At 35.6% G+C, this 19298-nt stretch overlaps 1 protein-coding gene across 3 annotated transcripts in view; it reads left to right on the forward strand.

The window, feature by feature from the left end:
• The window catches only part of LOC126917941 (small conductance calcium-activated potassium channel protein), a 240366-nt gene that overhangs the window by 90673 nt on the left and 130395 nt on the right, over window positions 1–19298 (forward strand). The gene's annotated exons all lie outside the window — the stretch shown is intronic.

Below are 19298 nucleotides of genomic sequence, written 5' to 3' on the forward strand. Positions count from 1 at the left end.
CGGGATTTCCCTGCTCGGATGTTAAAAGACGTCGAAGAGCGGCACGTTACGCCCTTCCATTTTCGACGATAGGAGCAAAAGTTGGATTTGTCTCGGGGATAAAAGGATCATATCTGAACAATTCGATCCTGCGTCGTTAGCATCCTCGCGAGGGGAATCGTATTCCGGTATGTGAAATCGTTTCGATCTAACCTAACCTCGACGCTCGAGGATACGCGCGATATTAATGCAGCATGCATTTTATTGTGCGTACGTGCGATTATGTGTCCGAGCACCGTAGTTAGCGTCACTGACCTATAGAACATGCCTCTCACCCACTATTCACCGTCACGCTATGAAGTATTGCAACCAATTTACGAACCTAGACCTTAGATCTATCTCTCACCCAGCCATGACCTGCATTCTTCGAACCTGATGGCCGATATATCGGAAGAAACGCCAACGAAGAATCCAAAGTGCCGTTTCGTTCCCCCTTTATTAAACTTTCAACGGAAATGAACGAAAGATAAGACGGTTTAATAAGGAACTACATTTTTTCCCGTTATATAATTAAAATTTATTGAAACGTTTTCGAGGAATCAAGAGTTTCTTTCAATTAATCGAGATCGTAGCTATATAAATTCACTAGCGCGCATTTATGAAATAACTTTTATGTACTCGTCGCTGAGGTTACATTATGTACCAACTTCCGCCAGCATAGTTCGCAAACTCTGACTGTGCATCGATCGGAGTCGAGGATGTCTGCCGTTTCCTTGAAACAATATTAGTACGTGATTAATATACATCTACTTTTAACGAAATAATCGAAACATGGAATATTATTCTTTTTTTTTTTTCGAACAGCACGATGGGAATTTTATCGATTTTTTAATAATTTTCATAACAAGCGAATCAGGTTTTTTGAAAGAATTAAAAAATTAGGTATTTTTTAGTGTTAATGGTATATTATTTAACGAAACTAATCTCGAAGTTAATGAATAAGAGAGAAACGAAGAAGAGAAGGAAAAAAATAAGGAAAGCAGACGAGGCTGCGAAGTGATGGCAGAGAAGCAATAAAAGAAGAAAAAGTAAAGGAAAGGAAAGGAAAACAAATCTTTACGGAATTAAACAAGCAATTAAACCATTAGTTACCATCTCGAAACCGTCTTATCTTTACTTCCCCGCGAATTTCTTGCTTCCTGATCTTGCGTAGTACTCAGACTGCTATTTGCCCCCCATGATGTAGCAGCATGCCCTCTCTTTCTCCCTTTTGCCTAAAAGAAATCACAGAATCGCGTATCATGAATACAGTAGCACGAACAACGAAGTTTAATATCGTGCTTGGTGAAATACGTTTTCTTTATGCACTTCCCTTTTTCCGTGCATTCTTTATCGAACTAACTTAGCCCGCCGCATATGCCAGATTTATGATCGTGAATTTCTACTCTGTACACGGGCAGAGACATGTTATAAAGCTTCCAGGCATATAACGGAAAATTAGCGTCTCGCGTCTCACACAAACGTTAAGCCTGATTTCCCCGCCTCTTTCATCTTAGATGCCCTAGAATTGTTAGTGATTGATTCGCCTAGAAAATTAATTAGGAGATGTTACTTAAATTTTATTTTAATTTAAAAAAAATAACAGAAATTATTTTTCTAAGGGTCTTCTAAATCTCATTTAGCCCAAAACCAAAATATAAAGAAACTTACGCTGTATAAAGTTATAAAATATAAAAATACTATTTTCAATTCAATCGAAATTTTTCAATTTCGAACGAAAAAATGACCTGTCAGCACGAATTCATCCATCTACTATCGACAACGATCAAAATTCAGATGGACATTATTGCTTCGCGAACGACGACAATTTGGCTCGTTTGCTACGCGCTTTTCACCGGTTCACCGGTCGGAAACAGTGGCATGAACAAATGGCGCGCTTACGCTTTTGGAAACGGTCGAAACGCGCCTCTGGTAAATTACAACGTGCCTCTCTGAGCGCGAACGATTCCGGAAGGCCCGTTTCGATGTTAGTTTCGCTCGACGAGCGGACAGCCTTCCAGCGTTAAATTTATCTTGGAAAATTTATCCACGCCTCGACTCGCCTTTTACAGCTTCTGCGCGTAGATTAATTCCCGCGAGGGCTATGCTCATCGATTCTTGCAGAAAATTCGGAAATTTTACCTGATTTCGATCAAGAAAATATTTGAATTTAAAATAATAATTGTTAGCTAAAGATAAATTTAAGGATATTACTAATATTACATTTTTTCATACTTTCCTCAAATTTGAGAAATATTCTAACAATAAAATAATAACTAATAATAATAATAATAATAATTTATAATAATAAAAGAAATTGTGTAAAGGATGAAAATAATTCAAAGGATGCTTCCCACGTTCCACGACTATTTCTCAAAATGTAGAAATATTTTAAATACTCTATTTTGTGCATTTAAGATTCAACGTTTGAACAGTCTATATTTAAATTGCGCGTTCGAGACAGTTCGCATTCCATAAATTCTCAAGTATTTCAGTATCAATTTCTACAGCCAACTTAATTATACGTAACCCGAAGTTTTCGAAGCGTATCGAGATCAGCCGAAAGAGCTTTCACGATATTATCATACGAAGTAAAATGAAATTACTAATCGTGGCAGACTCCAGCCAGCTGTGTACCAGTGACACAATCTGCATCGTGATATCGTTACGATACGAGCCGAATACCGCGATCCACGTTGTTATTAAGCGAGTTCTGCTACTGGCATTTAAACGATGTCTTGGATAATTGAACAGGTTGTGAACGTGCTTCTACGATTGGAAGCCTATAGAAAATTCGACGAAACACTGCTGTATCCACAATATTAATAGCCGAACATGAACAGAACAATCGTTTTATTTATTAAACTCCGGAAGTACAACTATTAGATTGAAACATATAAACGAGTTTTACGAGTCACGCTTCACTGAATGGTAACAAATGTGCATTTAGATGCATGATAGTTGAAAAACTAAAAGTGATTTATGAGATATTTTACAAAGCAATAAAAATATTTGTTAAAAAAAAAACGTTTAAATAGTTGCCACAACGAAATTCTTCATGCAGCCCTATCTATGTAAATGTTTTTTTTCAAAGAGAACAATAGTAAAATAAAATCTATAAGAAAATATAGCTATGTCTCGCGAAAGTATTTGGACAGTTGTTATCACAGATGAAAAGAGTGATTTTGATTTAATAATTTCGATACCTATGCAAAATTATCAATGTAATTTCTTTCAAAGAGAACATTTATAGCAAAATAAAGTCTCTAAGAGTATAAAGCAATAGAAATTGCCAGCATAAATTCTGCTCAAACAGAGCAATTATAGTAAAAAGTAAAAGTCCTGACCTACTATATCGATAGATATACATAAATCAACGTAAACACAATTAACTCCCTTCTGCGTGCACACCAACATTTTCAGGGGCGGGAAATCACTTCGATGGATCGATGAATAAACGCGATGTAATTGCACGTGACGGTAGCGGTGTACAGAGCAAGTGTACAAGTCGTAGGGGATCAAATTATGTCGTAGACATTAAATCTTCGTAACTGATTGATTCATCGTATTAATTCGCATGTTTCCGCGTAATGATTGTAATTAATATTCACCCTTTCCCTCTCCCTACGTTCCGCTACGTTATCAGCAGTTTCTATCGGACCTCGTTCATGGATCGTTACGATTTTGCCTTCTAACGACGGAGTAGCCGTTAAACAGCGCCGCTTCTGGTCGTAAAATAAATCGCCAAGATCGCGTAATACGACGCATGAATGAGATAAAGGAATTATGATTGCCCTCTGGCAGAATGCCGTTCTAAAAACGAGTTTATCTAGCAATTAACACTTGGGCCAATACACAGGCCAGGAGCGTTGTAAGGTTTAATGGCGCGGTTAATTTTGACTGATCATCGTGCCACGAAATAGTGTTTCTCGTGTCGATATTACGCAATCTGTAGGTAAACATCGGAAAAACGCGTGTCGCTTGTAGGCTGGTTTCAGGTTTTATTGGATGTACGTATGTTGCAGCACTCTATTGTGCGGAAGATATGGAACATGGATGGCGAAACGAGACCGATAGATAAAAATCTCGTTTAAAATCTGTGACGTGTGCATAAGGGAAATTGGAATATGTAAAGGTATTTCAAAATTAGACTGATTATTCCTAGCGAAGAATGTAATATTAAGTTGATTATACTCTGTTAAGAATATAAAGGAGAAATTCGATATACAGATATATGCAATTGCGATCGATATGTGCAAATATTATTTTGTAATATTACATCGATTATGCTTTGATTGATTTCCTTACGAATACGAAGAAATAATTTTATTATCGAGATCGTATGCAGTTGATTGATGCAGATGAGATAAAGATTGTGCGAAGTCAAGTCAATGATGATCAATAAAAAAATTCCTATTAAAACCGTAGCATCTCATTAACAGGAATTGGTGAAAATACTTATAACTGGAGGTGTAATGCTAACCTAATTATATTTCCATTAATTTTGCTACGAACATGGAATAATTTGGTTATCCAGATCGGGCTTGATATAAGGGGAATTATGTAGAATATGTAAAATATGGCACATGAGAGAATTATAAAGCAAAGCTGATGGTTGTAGATAAAAACCTCTGTGAAACCCGCGACATTTATTTGAGAGAAATTGGAATGCGTGATACAGATTACAAAGCTCGACTGATTCGTAACGAGAGATGTAATATGCAGTCAATTATATTTTGATTTATACGGTCTCTGGTGTAAACCAACACTTCACCTTTACAGAGAGATAATAATTTACATACATTTTGTTAATTTAAAATATTCAAGAGATAATTTATGCGAATTCTAATTTAAAACAGAAGAAGAGAATACGAAATGTTATTTAACTGAATAATTGGGATCCAGTAGAATATTAATTTTTTCTATCATGCAGTAATGACCGCGTTTCACTAATAAATTAATTAAACAGCGCAGAATATGTACGAATAGAACGATGATCATCGATAGGATCATGAAATCGCCATTTAAACTACTCGCAAGCGCCATCCAATCGTAATTAATTGATTCGTTAATCGCTGTCTAGATAAGCAAATGTAATGAATTCCGCTGTTGATTAATCGCGATCGTGGAAATACGAAATTCCGGACAAGCTATACCTGCTAGCTTAATCGCGCTATATGAACTATAGGACAGTTGCAAAATAAATAGTCGTATAACGTTTTCTCTTTCTTTTCTTTTTTTCTTTTTCAATTCCGCTAATAAACCATAGAACGAGCCTCGTATTTTACTAAAAAATTTGTGGGAACGATTTACAATCTGTTGATTTATTCTATCCTCTCGGTTTTTATTTGGTTTAACGATTTATTTTCTTTCGAAACAAGTGTTTCTATCACGTATCGCCAACCTGGCTGTTTTATTAGTGTTACGTTGGACGTTTAAATCTACGCGGTTTGTGAAATTACGAGCTCACGTAAAGTGCGGATTCACACGGTCGTGGAAGACGAGCCGGGAATCACGACAAATGTTGAAATTCAGATGACACAACTGCAGCTGTTAATCGCGTGATTCGTGGCCGAGCTGTAACTCCCAAGTAAGTTTATACGGAACGTTCTACGACAATCTTCTAACTATCTCGTAACCTAAGGTTCTGTTAACTGGTGAAACGATGATCGCGACTAATGTAATCCCTTCACGCAATACTAATTAATGATATTAAAGTGTTCGCAAGGCTCTTTACTATACATATTTGCTAGTATTACCAGTAATTCGCGTTTCTACATTAAAATCGATCACCCTGTATACATAATCAGATTACAAATTTCTTCTACAACACAACAGTTTCGTTCAGATTTATGACATTTGAGATTATTAAAATATTAGTTATTTAAATATTTGGAACATTTTTTCAGAAGAAAAAGATATTACAGGAAGAAAGAGACATACAAACGAACCTATTATACAACTAAATATAAATTCGAAACTCTCAGCGATTCTGCAGAGCAAACCTTCGAATACTTAAAAGGGCAAAGATTACTAGGAATAATTACATCGACAAATCATGCAAGTCAAAGTTTACATTCGGAATTTATACTGCGAAAATTCACGATTCGCCATAATCTTCTACTTACTCAGCAACCGCGGTACTAGCCAAATTCGGGCTAAAGCCTCCCATGAATCACGAGTACGATAAAAATCTTCGATCTATTCGCAGATTCGCGAGTTTCTGTGCTTCTATCCATTCGTGTAATGCTGATCAAGAGCGTAAATCCGATGACTCTTTGGCAAACTGTATCTAGCGATTCACGTTCGATCTTCGCAAAATCCTCTAGTTCTCATCGCTTGAATGACCATGAATCACGACTAGAGTATCGAATATACATAGTACTACGTATTTTGAAGTAAATACTGTAATTAGGTGCTAGCGTTCCAAATTACTTCTCGATGGCATCAACGTAGCGGGTCTATTACCGAAATTGTGCGAAGCATGATTACCGCGCTTATTCAATAACTTCTATCATTTTTATATTTATAAATTAGATTATACATATAGATTATAATAAGAGTCATAGAATAAGAAACATTTAATTTGTACATGAAAGGGTATTATTGGCACAAATATCATAAAACTTATACGAAGTATTAATTACTAGTGCATTTTGGAATTCAAATTTGTACTTCTTTTTTCTTAGAATTAAATAATACATTTCGTTTTAAGTAACTGACCAGTCTCAAACACGAATTCATATTCAATGAACTACATTGGAAAATTGTCCACAATATGTATAAATATATACATATACATATCTATAACATCATTTTCTAATCAATAACATATCTACGTTAATAAATATTTCTACTATATTAAGTCGTATAAGAAAAAAATGAGTTCATTAAAATGTTAAAAAATTCAATGAAATCTAATAGAAGATACACAAGACGTTAAGATTATTTTTTCATTATCGCGTGAACAACAGTTCCTTTTGACGTTTAATTTTATTTGACACACATTTGGGAAATGCCTTGGGGTGGGTTCGCGCGAGGAGGAAGCCTGAAAGTACGGAAGAAAGATGAAACGAAGAGTCACGAGGAGGTGAATATAAAGCAATTTCCACCTTGGCTGAAAAATCCGGCTCTTCATGGTGGTTTAGGGAAGGAATAAAGAACTTTTCAGACACATCCGTGAGCGGATCGAAGTGACAAGAAGTAAAGCTTACGTCGTGGCAATTTAATAAGATTGTTATTCGAAAACGATGTTGGAAATCCACGAATACGCATTGGATGAATCGACTTTTCAATCGGTGTGTTTAAGAAAAAATTTCAACGTGTTCGAATTTCGATAAAAAGACAAGATAAATGGACTGACAGTCGAAGCATTTATGTGTATGTATATACGTATCCCCTGTCGTTATTTCTATTTATAATTTTTATAAAATTTTGCGTGCTTTGGTATCTTCGTTGATACCTGTGTTTTTATCGATTGATATTTGATCTTGATGAGACAGGGAAAAGGTGCGGGCGTGAAACGATGTACTACATTTCTTAAAAGAGGATTTCGTTCTAGAAGGAATCGATTTGAAGCATGCACGACGAACGACTGCACTTGACTGGCAATAAGTCTCGGCTTGGCGAATTCCATGTACATTCCCATCCACCGTGTCAAGGGAACATTGCTTGTACCTTATCTTTTTTTCATTCCTGCAATTTTAGCAACCACGAAATATTTTATTAGCCACGATATATTCATGAAGAATCTGGTTCTTCGAATTACATCATCTTTTATGAAATGGCCTTAGACAACGTTGTTACGTCCGCTACCGCAAAATAATGGACGCGAAATGATATGAAAAATTTAATGCAACTAAAAGCAAAGGAAGAGTTTCATTTTTAAAGATGTTCGCAAACCATTAACTGGATCGATATGTAATACTGTCAGTTAGTTATTCATTACATATCAGAAAAATAAATATATAATTATCTAAAGAAATCAAATCATACCAGATCCAGAACGTGTCGTTGCACCATAACTATCAATCCTCCAATGTAACTTTATTTGGCACGACGATCCACTGCTCGATTTTTCTCGTGCCTTTTCTCCTTATACGCTCTGTTATCCCGTCTTGGTCTCTCAGTCTCTTGCCCGCAAACGATCTTCATTTTTTTTCGTTGCGTCGCTGCAGTTCCCCGCCGCGATTATTATCTCGGAGAACGATGCCGCGACGACAAAAGATTTGTTGAAACGGTCTCTCGAGGCATCGCCCTGGCGGAACTCGAAGACTTTATCGAGGACAAAGCGACCGCCACGACTTCGAGTAGCCTATCCACAGAATAAATTCCTCTCCTTTCCCGTCGCTTTTTGGCTAGACGATCCTCCATTTCGGCGTTGAATTAATTGCCTCTTCGCTATCTTGCTGTTTCGCGAATTATTTCCTGATTGATCTTCCGAAAGAATTTGTTACAGCGTTCCTCTCTTCGTTTATCTACGAAAAAATTTTTCACAAAATATACTAAGACTCGTATATTAATTAGAAGGATGAAAAAATACGTGATGGATTAAATTGACCATGGTGTAACAACAAAGATAGTTTTTAATCATCTTCAGGATTTAATCATCTCTGTCAGAAAGACAGAGTAGCAACACGATGAATTCTGACTTGAAATTTTAATACGTCCCTTCCAAAGTATCATAGCCGGGCTTTGTAGTTAAAATCAAAGCGCCCGACGAAAATGAACCTCGAGAAACAACCACGACCTGTTGACATTTACAATTAAAGCATATAATAGATTTAGGAAAACTAATTTCACGTGTAAACGTCCGTAAACTCAAATTCTTGTTCAAACTTCGAAGTATTTATATTTCTGGAAATTCATTGTACTTCGTAATTTTCTAGCCTCTAGTCAGTCATAGATACATCTGCTCTATCAACTCATTAAAGATCGATTTTCCATTAAGGCAACGCCACATTTCCAATTTATTTTTTTCAGTCAATTTACATTGTTGACTTCCGTGTTGGAATGCGTAGAAAAAGTTTGTAGGAAAAGTAATAAATTATGAATTGCATTATTGATCTTGCTGTTAAATGTAAGATTAGATATAATAGAATATACTTTTGACGATAAGTGTATACTGTATATTCTGTTTATGATGCGAATGGGTTTATTAAATTTCATGCAACTTCGAAATGTAAACGGCAGAAGAAGACAGTTACAAGTGGCAGCGTGTCGTCGTTAAATGATGATGTTGGAGAAATTGTTAGCCAGTTCGTATAACCGATAGAAAGCCATGCCATGCGTGCGCGGTTGCAGCGCGTTATTATTGTTCCGTTGCTCGTGTCGTTGTTTCACTGATAGCACGAAGGTGCCTGAGTCTGACGCATCACCTGATATACTACTGGCTGACCGGAAAGCGTCGTATCTACTACACTATGCCGCGACACGACAGCGTGTTGCACAGCGCGCGTCGATCACAGCTCATGATCTAATCGTCACTGACTTATTTTACCATAACGTATCAATGAATGTATTTCATATTTGATACTTTGTTTGTATTAAACCGAAATTTTAAAAGATAAATTGGAATATGAAGCTACAGATTCAATTATATATAATCAAATAATAATAAATTAAATTAAATGATGATACAAATTATACAAAGTAATATATTAATTATGATAAATTCAAAATTGCGAAGTGGAATAGATAATGCAAATTTCTGAAATGGAGTTTCAACGCGTGAATCAAAAATTGAAGCTATAAATTGATAAACACGCTTTGCTCTTCAAGTTTCGAGGGTAAAACAAAAGTCCGAAGTGAAATAAATAACAAAAGATCATACTGCTTTAGTAGGTAGCTTGTGCAGCTGTTTTTGATAAAGATTAATTGCTATTTTCATTTGCTTAATAGCACGCATTGGGCCAACAATCAATAGGAATATTTACCGAGTAATGGCTAGTATTACAACAACAATGGCTAGTATTAGGTACGACCATTTCACAAATACTGTTTCAAGTAAACTTCCATTACAGACAAATATTGAAATGTCCATTGATTTGATTGAACTTTCGAATCTTGTGTTTTTTAACATATTCGTTGCTACTGATGCATATGTTGCATTAATCCTTATTGCATATTTGTAAGTTTGTATTCTGTATACATTTGTAAGTTTACGCTACGTTTTGACAGACATATTTAAAAGACGAAACAAAGCAATGGACAATATTATTTAAGACATGAATATTTCTTGATATCTTTGCTTAAAAAATGAGAAATATTTTAGTAGTAGAGAATTGAAAGAATATTTAAACTTGTTGTTGAAATTAGACCTAATCGCATCTCTGGAGACATTTATATTGCAGAATGGTACGAGATTAAAAATTGACGTGTTGGTCGCTGAACGATCAGGTTAAAATACACATAACGAGTTGCTGTTTGGTCAGCGAATAGTACGGTTATGGAGAGAGGACAGAGGAGCACGAATGCAGCGCCATGACTGCATCACGTTCCATTACATGCACGCTTGGAAATACTGGCCTAGCTGTATGTATGCGGCATTCCGAGGCGTACGTGACACTTGTAGTTAAAATACAGCAGGGCGTACTAATCGAATAAATTTTCTGTGTTTGCTGGACGAAGCATGCCCGGCTTTCCTATTTAATAGCGAATTTAACATTCTTACTTTACGATCGATGAGTACGGGCCAATAGAATGATGTTCATGATGCATATTTTAGATTTTTGAACGAGATCGTACTTTGTGAGGTATAGGAATTCTTGCTCGTTTTATACCACAACTGAATAACGTGAAATGAACGTAAAACGCGTTTAAAAGTTACAAAAAAAAAAAAAAAGAAAATGAAGATAAAAAGAAGTATTAGAAATAAATTATTATTTACAGCATAAACTATAAAGGGCTTTGTGTTAAATATATCATCTTCTTAAATTTACCTTGAAAGTCGCGATTATTTATGCCACCTTTTTGCGATGAATAAATTCATGGAAATAATTCCTTTATTTTTTGAGAAGTTGAACGTTATTCACTGATAAATTGATGAACATCGGTGAATAATAAAATTTAAAAAGTTTAGAGAAAGTAAAATTGGTTTGTTTAACTTCTTCGACTTTGACTCAATTTATTGTTTCGTCTCGAGGATGTTCGTCTTTTTCAGGAATCTCTGCGGACACCTTGTCACTGTCTGACTAAACATTGATTTACCTACTGACCATTGTATCTTCTTTTACTGATATTGAAAATTACACCTACATCCGTAACCTATCGCATTAAGGCGCAATGAAAATCTACGGCCACCGGTACATATACCTTAATATACAATGTACACTTACCAATCGCGTTCTATAATATCTATCAATCTCAAACAGCTGACCAACGACGATACAAGTCGCGTTGTCGAGAAATCTCTGTTTAGTTTGAATCATAAAGATTCCAAAGTTTACTGTTCACTGTGATGTCTTTCAAACAATCCGTAGTGGTACTTGCAACCAAAAATTTTACTTAGTCAAAAAGAGAAACATACTTCTTCATTTGTTCAATAAAAGGATTTTGGAACGATACATATTGACGTGTACAGTTGAAACTTGCTCGGTAAAATGATTGTTAAAAAATTAATGTATCTTGTAAACACTTTATAGCATGAACACAACAGGTTTTATTCATATTATTATCGAAGACAATAAAAATAGCATAGCAAGTGAGGAAAGTTTCTTTAGTTTCCAACATTCTTACCATTCAATTATATATTCTTCAAGAATTGTAATTCTTGAATTAATCAATAAAACTCGATATCTGCTGTGAAGTATCTTCTAATTCCTGAATAGGCATGGCCTTGTATGCCAAAAATTTTCCATTCTAACTATAGCAGTCGAGGTTAAAGCGTAAAAACGATCCATCGTGAATTATTAAATGGATGCTTCTTAAAATCGTGTTCAGTGTTTCCTCAACTCTGCGGAGGTCGGGGTTGATTTTTCAGATGTGTGTGAAACCTTTACATATATATATTTTAGTAAGCGCTTTGTTTAACAGAGAACATCGTATGAGCCTGAAGACAAATTTATATAGTGTATATTTCTGTATTTTTTGCATTACACCTATAATAACTTGCATAATTGTTTCATTAATTACTTATTATCCGTGTAATTATTTGTATTAGTTTAATTCATTAGCCGTTTTTATTTAACCGTACTAAATAGTATCTATTTTAAGAAAATTAAATATTTTTATATATTTGTACAATGTTTTACGTGGAACGCGGAACTGCAGCATAGATTACAATCATTGGTTAATCCAGGTAATTTCTCTTAGATAAGCCACGACCTACGTCGGAAGTTCTAGGTTAACAGGGTTAAATACCAACTAACAATAAGAAAGATGACCGATGAGAATTCAGCAAAGTTGCTAATATATCCCACGTAAAATATTCAATAAACGATAAAATAAACGAACGTAATGGAAATGTGACCATGACGCTGGAAATTATTCGGAATGATTGATTTCGATTTAATAATACCTTCGTGAAAATCTCCAATCGCATACGAAAACGCTGGATGATTACAATCGGAGAATCCAACGTTTCCTTGTTCTTAATAGAACACTTGGAATCTATATTCATCTGTATAGCCGATAATGAAAGTCCGTCTATCGATCTCTGAGCTGGAAAAGTCCTGCTTCTGATTATGTACATGGCAATGTTTTAGCGCTTTAATTATTGCTAGTATCAGTTTCATGAAAATTGGATATTTTTAAGTAGTTATTTTTCTAATAAATATATTGTAGTATCTCATCCCTCATCCATGGTACTACAATATTTTTAAATCTTTTATGACAGTAAATTTTGTTCAAAAATAGGTTATGGATGTATTTACGAAAACTCATATTTTCACAGATATCTGTCGATTGAGAAGTAAAACTCGAATGAAGGTATATTTTAATTTCTAAATGTGATAACATGCACATACTTTTAATACTTTATATATTTTTACATTTCTTGTACATTTTTCCATATTTATGCTTCTCATTAATATATGAATATCTGCAATCAATTCATAAAATTCATAAAATTTATCTAATATCGAAGATAACACCTCCGCGCACGTTAAAGTATTTCTGTTCAGGTATCGAGTTACGAATTCTAATACCATTTAGTTAAGCCTCCACGATAAAGCTCAATCACGTGATGCGATAAATTGCCACAAACTTCTGAAAACTTTTACAACTTTTCGTCATCATAGATAACATTAATCTTTTCAGAATGAAAGAGTGAACTTCCTTCGTGATAAAAATAAGATATTTTTATCAATAAATAAGAAATAGAACACGTTGGCGTGAAAAGGTCAAATTATATCAGGCCTAACTTTTGTATTTACTTTTTCGCGTTTAACCATAATTCGATCGAAAATTTTCCGCCAGAAGGAATGCGATTCGTTGGCATGGCGATATGTGTTAAACACTTAGCTGGGATGAAAGTTTCGAAACGTCTTCACGTGGCGTTATAATTTCCGACAATCTACTCGATTTGTCGAGCTGTATGGAACGAGTTCGGCAAAGTTACTCCATTAAAAAGTTTCTTCATTGTATGACCGACGAAGGTCGTAGCATCGTCTGGATGGCTCGCGGTTCTCAAGGAAACCAATTTCTTTTCCGTTGACTAAGTGATCTTATTGAGACGCGACAACTTATCGCTCGCTGCTGCGTTTCCGCGATAAAAGTTACCTCATTTCCGTAATTAATATTTGCATCCACGTTGAAAGCCTCTTCGAATCGATGCAGCCTGTCGTGGCAAAATATTTCAGTGTAGTTCGTGCGAGGTAAGTGGAGCTTGTATCAAAAGATTTCTGGCTTGCTTCGAAGGTTTGTCGGCTTTTAAAATTTCACCGATATCCGTAACTATACCTCTGGATGAAAACAGGTAATAAATAATTCAAGTTCTTCCTCGCTTCTACCTGATTTACTTCTTCGATGCTGCTTTGAGGGATATTTTATTTAAACACACTTTTCAATTTTACAATATCTTTCATATTGTAATTCAGAACGAAACATCACAGGAAAGAATACCCTTTGTTAACGTGTTTCGTTGTATTTGGAATATTGGATCGATTATATGTACTTGCTTCTATCAATTGTTGTAAATGAAATTCGGTTTTCCTCTCGCAGTTCATATTTTTATCCACTCAATTAAAGGGATGAAAATATAAGCACAGAGATTTTATTTTATACAGTAAGCATTGTAACGACTACCTATTGTACTGTTGCAACGTTATATACAGTATGTCCGAAAATCAGCAACACAAGGAAAATTTTAGAAATCAAAATAAAAGTAAAATTAAAAATAATAAAACTTTGCTTTTAACGTTACATAGTGTGATATACACGTGTAAAAATTACGGTGAAACATCTCATCTTACGTTGCAACAAATTTTCTGCTGTTAGATAACACAGTAACATTAATTCCTCGCGTATAAAAGAGAATTAAAAATGGTTTAATCAAACACTATAATTGCTAAAATTTTTTACACGAACTAGTCTTTCTCTCGAAGAATAAGCCAACCAGCGAAATTTTATCATCCTTAATATTCAGTTTTTAATTAAAAGAATATTTATTTTGCATATTACATGGACTCTTCAAATTTTCCGTAAATGCATAACCATCCACTATTTACTCGCGAGTAACAAGCTTCTATAGTTCAACACCTATAGTTAGTATCATAATTAATTTAATAAATTAAAAAGTAAAATCTGTATAAAATACTATGCATTAAATCTATTAAACTCGGTATTTGAAATCCTCAACACTCTTTGACAAAATATTACCAGTCGTTTCATCCGACGCCCCTGAAGTGTGATATACATGAAAACCAAAAGAAAGAAATAAACTAAGATACATTAGGGCATTCTATCGTGACCCAGTGCGAGATAGCTGTAGGAAGACGACGTGATGGTCATTAATTCTTTCAACGTGTGCTTCTACCGGTGCGGTGGCATCGGTGTGCAGAGCAAATGTAACAGCGCGGAATCGTTACATTGATGGGCGCTGTCACGCAACGGCCGATGATATATTGCACGAATGCATCATCGTTTCGTGTTGGAGATCCGCGTGCGTCTATCGACTACTGTGTCGGGCCGATCGATCGGTAACCGATGAACCACGCTGGTAAACCGAGCTCGCGCGCCGTCAAGAAAATAATTCGTCCCTCGACGCCGTGATCGAACTTATCCTCAAATCGGTTTCTTTTCCGCTATCAGAATCCCAACTTCGTTGTTTCCAACATGCCCCGTTTTGCTGTTTCCTTTTCTTTCCCCGGAAGTTTCGTGGCACAGGGAATTCAAGTTGAGCTTTTGTTTGCCCTTTTGGTTTTTTAAACCTTTTCTTTTCTCCTCGCCTTGTTTGAATTTCGCGTGTTTGATAAACATACAGTGGCTTGTGAAGGTATTCAAGTACCTTAACAGAGAAATGTTCCATAAATGTATTATGTGTGTCGTAAAAAAACCTTTTGAAAATTCATTGGAACTGTAATGAGACACGATAACCTGTTCGTTTATTATAGAAAGTCAAGCAACTTGGTTAACATAGATGAGATAATATAGAAACTTGGAAGAATATTTCGAACGATAAAGTGGTTTCAATCGTGGAATTCGATTTTACTTAATATAAAATAAGCGTAATATTCATAGCATAGAGACGAGTACACGTAGCATAAACATAAAGTTAGCTGGTTAAGATCCAAAAACAACAGGGATCATATGCTTGATAAACCACAAACAAAAAACTAGCACAAAAAATTAAAACTACAACGAAAATTCGTGTCAACCACTTTAAGCTCTTACTTCATTTGATTAAAAAAATATACGCGTCGCTTGCCAGTAGAGGCAGTGTGTTTTATGAGGGGACTAAAGAGCTCCCTTCATGGGGAAATTTAATTACGTGTTTCGCCGTGCACGCAAAACGACAAGCATTAATTTTCGGTTGAGTTTTGCCAGTGGAGAGACAGAGTCGCAGAGCTCGATTCGATATGAATCAATAATTCATGAACAAACCAATGTATCGGTGTTATTCGAAGGTGCATTCATATAAGCTGAACTGCAGTTGGTCCGGAATCCATATCGGGACGAGAGTCCACGGAGTATCCGTATTCGGTGTCGCGTTCATCGATTTGCATAAGGCGCAGATGACGGGTAGCGAATCGATAACGAATGGAAGACAGATGAAGATATTTTGTAGAAGCATCTTGTAAGACGTCTTTCAGATGGTGTCATCTTTGCTTGTTGACTCGAATAAAGGGAGGATTTTTTTAGTTTTTTAGATAAACGTAGAGTATTTTTAATATTTAATATAAAGGAGGAGAATGCGTTGAATGTGGCCATGGAAACTACTTGCATTAAATATTGCGGTATTTTGAAGAAATCTTTTGACTTCGAAGTTCTGTTTAAGTAAAATGTACTCCAACTCAATTGACGTAGTAAAGATATATGATTAAAATAAAAAAAAAAAGAAAAGAAATTTAATATCGCATATATTCTTTATACTTTCATCAATAAAAGACTAATAGCATCAAATTAAACCCCCTTCTGAATTGTACGGCTTCTATTTGAAGCTGTTAGTAATTTTATATGAAGTGACTCATTGAAGGGAAAAATATTTGAGTTACGTGAGAAAGGATAATACGTTGGAACTTTAAGAAAGTTGAAAACTTTCGAAGCATTCAACTAATACGTTCTACGTGCGCCTTTGTTAAATACAGAAAAGGATACTTTCGCCGTATATTATTGATATTTCATAAGCATTTCAAAGTTTGACAACCTAAGACCAACTATAAAGAATCCATTAGATAAAGCTGATAATAGAATTTCACTCACGATAAGTTTTTGCGAGTAAACTTTGGTAAATGAGATCGTATCATCCGATCAATATGGTAAGTGCCTTGATTTAACGTTCTCCGTTTCAACCGATGAATTTGTCGTAACGGCATTCCTATTAGTCACAGATAAATTAATTTTAACAGACCAATTGCAATTACGTGACAAATCCATATTCCTTGCGATTGTTCTATTTGTATACATGTGAGCCATCTGATATACATTGTGACGGAATTCAAATGGCCAGTTTATCAATACATAGTTTCCTGCGAAACTTCGACAGGTTATCATTCGCGTTAGAACAGTAATTTTCTTTAAAAAGATATTCCTATTTGAAGATTGGGCTTTTAAAGAAAAAATGATTAGATAATTAGAGATAGATCGCAGGTGTTTTATTTAAAACAAAGCAACGAATGAATTATACATTGACTCCTATGTAAGTAACAAATTTATAAAAAGTTAATAAAAAATCCTTGACAATTCCAAAAACTAGAATGTCTCCTTAAGCTCAAAATAGAAACAAGGTGAGATGCGATAGAACGATTATATTTCGAGGTCGCAAGAGGGTTCGTCACGTCGAAAAGCTGAGGAAGTTTTATGGCACCACGAAGAGCGATTCAGCAACGGTGTTTCCTTTTTTTTCCCCCGCCTTCTCTCAAGCTTGGTAGTAGGATTAAAAGGGGAGAGAATGGATCTGCTTTCGACTTTCCACCCCCTTCGGTCCTTCAGCTATCGTGCCGTTTGCCAGCCACCGATCGGAACGCTTTTTTGCACGCAATCCATGAGAGAAACGGGAAACTTTATGGAGTGAAGTTCCGCGTTTCAGTGCTGCAGACATCCGTCTCGTCCTTCTCCGTACGTTTCTTGTACAGTCCATCTTTCATCGTATTTTCTGTCGATACGTTCCCTGTGCTTTTGCTGAGTGATCGAGCGTCTGTTAGACGCGGATCGTTACTGTGAATAATTCTTATCTTTTCCGAGCGTGTTTTACAAATCGTCGTTCGTCTATCGTAGTGTTCGTTTTCCGTCTTGGAGTTGCATTCTTTTTTCCTGTTGATGTTTGAGATTTTCGCGAAATGAACGAATGAAATCGTTTAATTTTTTTTTTTTTAATTGTTTGATTTTTATCGAATAAGGTACTTCAATTAAGTAAAGTCTATGGGTTTCTCAAGTAATAATCAATTGATCCTACATGTTTTGATATATGCCAAATAATACTGCAACTGTAGTTGTACAAACCATACGTATGAAGCAATAGTAACATTAGCCATTGCCACACATTGATAATATAATAATAAAATTATTATTAATATACGATTAGTGATTGATTCAGAGACAATAAAGTCAGTTGCCAGCTTTGTTCGCTCGAAATCCTGGTATTTTCACGTCCGATGGCACCAACGTGTTGTCGAGTGCAGGCCAAATGTTAGTGTCCACACCAGGTTGGTGTCACGCGCAGGTCGATCCATTAGGTGAAGTTTACGAACTTGAAACTTTTTACAAAGTGTTTACAAAAAATACTGGTTACTTGTTAAAGTTATCAGTAAATTTATTCGAACCGCAAAGCGCTAATGCGACTGACTCCCACTCGTTCATTTATTTCTTCTCGTTCTCCAATTTTTCCACTTCGCTCAAGAACATTTCCGGTGTATGTACAAGCCAAGTTTTTATGCAAAAATGTTCGAGTGGCTGGGAAGAAGATAAACCGAACGGATTGACAAGGGACGAGAAACAAATTTGCGAATCTTGCTATAGGCAACGATCTCGTCAGAAGATAAATAAGTGAATTAACGGAGAAACAGCAGGTCAACGAGCGTCTCGATTGGGTACAATCGAGTTTTGGGTTTGTTACAACACGTCACGTAGCGGTAACGAACAAAACGCATTTAAACGGCGAACGAGGTTATCGAGAAACAGTGTAACTGCAATTCTCTAGCAAAACTCTCCATTGAGCAGCGATGAATACGGCCCCGACCGGCGTTTGTTACAAGTTTCGGTCAGATATTTCGTACTTCCGCCGGATTACAACGCGAATCAATGCGATACCCGTACGGGATACGCCTGCTGATAATGGCGTATCGCGTTTCGATATTCATCGAAACTGTTCTCCAACCTTATTTCGTTTCTTCGATTCGACACTGTTTTAAAATTCTAGCTGCAGAATAGTCTCGTTCAGATGCGACTGCCTCAGATTGTACGTTGCTGTTCGATAGGTTTAAAAGCGTGAAGACAATCTCTCTTCTCGTGTTTTCAAAGCTTGTTTTCTCTTTAAGAGAGCAATTTATAAAATGGAACAAATAGGCGTTACATTGAAAACGCATTACAGGAATAGTGTAACTAATTTTACAGAAAATCTAAAGATATTTAGAAGTACTTCAAGATTCTCCAATGTCTTGTAAACAGTATTTAAGGTACCTTCA

Source organism: Bombus affinis, chromosome 6, assembly GCF_024516045.1.
Source record: "Bombus affinis isolate iyBomAffi1 chromosome 6, iyBomAffi1.2, whole genome shotgun sequence".
NCBI lineage: Eukaryota > Metazoa > Arthropoda > Insecta > Hymenoptera > Apidae > Bombus > Bombus affinis.